This window comes from Arachis ipaensis, chromosome B04 (assembly GCF_000816755.2).
Source record: "Arachis ipaensis cultivar K30076 chromosome B04, Araip1.1, whole genome shotgun sequence".
NCBI classification, from domain to species: domain Eukaryota; kingdom Viridiplantae; phylum Streptophyta; class Magnoliopsida; order Fabales; family Fabaceae; genus Arachis; species Arachis ipaensis.
The window spans coordinates 106,677,008-106,679,601 of NC_029788.2; positions in this window are offsets into that span (position 1 = coordinate 106,677,008).

A 2,594-nucleotide genomic window follows, 5' to 3' on the forward strand; every position below is an offset into this window, starting at 1 on the left:
ATTATCCTAAATCATCCTTCTAATTATCTTCTTAATTTTTGTTGAGTATAAATTCTTAGTTTACTCTTTTATTTCTTGAACACCAACTAAATCATGGTCATAATTTTAATGACTAGAACAAACACTTACTTTATTTTTAACCTTTTTAAGATATTAAACACATTTTAATAAGGTTCTATTTTTATAGATTCTAATGGCATAATCAAACAAGCAAAATTAAATGTAAGGGAAGCTATGGAGCAGCCTCTTAATGGTAGAAAGATTATACTGAGGTTCAACGAGAAACTACAATCAATTGGAGATGGAGCTGGTCTATTGAGTGGCATTCTTGGAATGCTAGGTGCTAATTACAACAAATTTTCTATCCGTCAGAAAATTAGAAAAAGATTCCTAGCAAAGACAGGGTTTATAATGATTGCATAAAGGTAATAATTTTCAGCATTGTTGAGTTAAATCAATTTTTTATTATACATTTACTAACAACTTGAACTTATTGTTGTAGAAAATGTTCCACTTTGATGAAGATAGAGGTTAAAGAATCAAGAAAACAATTTTGCAAAGTATTGGGAAGTCCTGGAAGGATACAAAGGCTAGATTGTATGACAATTATTACAAACCAACAAAGACGCTTGAGCAAAATCTTGAGGAACGCCTAGCGGGAATTGATAAAGAGCATTTGAGATGGTTCCTTGATTATCGCAATGACCCTAACACAAATGTAACCTATTTTGAAATCGTTAAGAAATATTATTATTTATGGTACACTTCTATGGACAAGTTCCCTCTCTAATCAATCTTACTTTTGATGGCATAATAGGAGAAGTGCAAAAAAAATGTTTTGAATCGATCGAAGCAACTTTATACTCACACTGGCAGTTCTAAAAGCTGGGCGAGACGAAGGGAAAATTTAGGTTTGAATTCATTTTTTAACTGTATTTTGGACTGCATTTTCTTTATTTGGGTCTAATACGGTTATAGTATAAACTGTATTGTTACAGTCAAAACTACAAGGGAGGAGAGTTGGTAGAGGAGAATTATGGACTTTAGTGCACAAACGACATAATGGCTCCTATATAAATGACGAAGCTCAGAGGATTGGTGTAAGTGCTACGCGTTAATTCTTTATGTTCTTTCTCATTGGATTTATTTATAAAATTTATGTTGAGTATGCCCTAGCCCTTAATTGATTATGTATGCTTATTTATGTCTGTAGAAAAAAATTAAAGAGATTGAGCAGCGTGATGAATCCACTAGAATATTGTTTGAAAATTATTTCTTTGCCCAAGTTCTCGGAAAAGAGCACTCGGGTAGAGTGCGTGGTGTAGATTTTGGACCAACTCCAAGTCAACTCTTCCGCCTGAGTTCAGAGCCACCAGTGGATAGAGCTCAAACAGAGGATGCCCAAAGGATGCTGTTTGAACTACAGACGGAGGTGACGACCGAGAAATTGAGAAGAAAGGTAGTGGAAGATGAAGTAGCAACAGAAAAATTGAAAAGGAAGGCAGTGGAAGATAATGTAGCAGCAGAGAAGATGAAGAGGCAAGCAATAGAGAATGTTCTAAGTTATCTTATTCAACGGTAAGGTGGGGAGCTGCCACCAGACATCGTTGCACAAATGAATTCTTTGGATGGACATAGCGAAAAATAGAAATTAGGACTATATGTTATTTTATTTTAGGTATATGTTTTGTTTAAGTTGACTATGAAACACACTTAAATAGTGAAATACTCTATTGATATTAATATAAATATATTAGTTTATTTCACAGTTAAATTTTTATGAGTTCTCACCCTCAATTTAGATTTATAGAGAAAATTGATAACATTTTAAAATTAAAAAATAATCCCAAAAAAATATTCCCAGAATATTTAAAGAAAAACAAATTAATATATTCAATTTAAAAAAATAACAGTAACAAATAGCGGCAGTTTATAACTGACAAAAATAAATTTAAAAAATTGTACAGATTTTAATATAACAGTAGTTAATAACCGCCGAAAATAAAATTCTACAAAAATTTACAGCACCAAATAGCACCGATTAGTGACCATCACAAAAGAACAAGAAAATTGTGTTTGGGCATAAAGCCATAGTTCATAACCAACAAAAATCAATTCGACACAAAATATCTGAATAGCGGTAGTTATACCAATGGTTGTTAGAAATCACTGCAAAAACCAATTACCACGCCCTAAAGGACGGTGGTTTTTAAACCGCTGATATTCAAAAACAAAAATGTCCCTAGTATCCGCTTCTCTTGTAGTGCACACTCATGTAATTGATTGAACTAACTAATACAATCATCTCTTTCACTCTCGCATTGATTTTGAACTCAACTCTTTGGTTTTATATCTAATCTCAAGCTCTCTAGTGTGCAATCTGATAGCTTTCAATAAGAACCATAGCCACTCATCATAAAACCCCATAGGTTGCATAGATTTTTTTTAGAGAATATGGACCTATAAATATAGCATATTACAAGAAGAAATTAAAAAAAAAATAAAAAAATCTGTAAAGATCATATTAATGTCTTCATTTGTTCATCAACTAATTTTGCAAAATTGCAAAATAACATAATACAAAAACTTGGAGT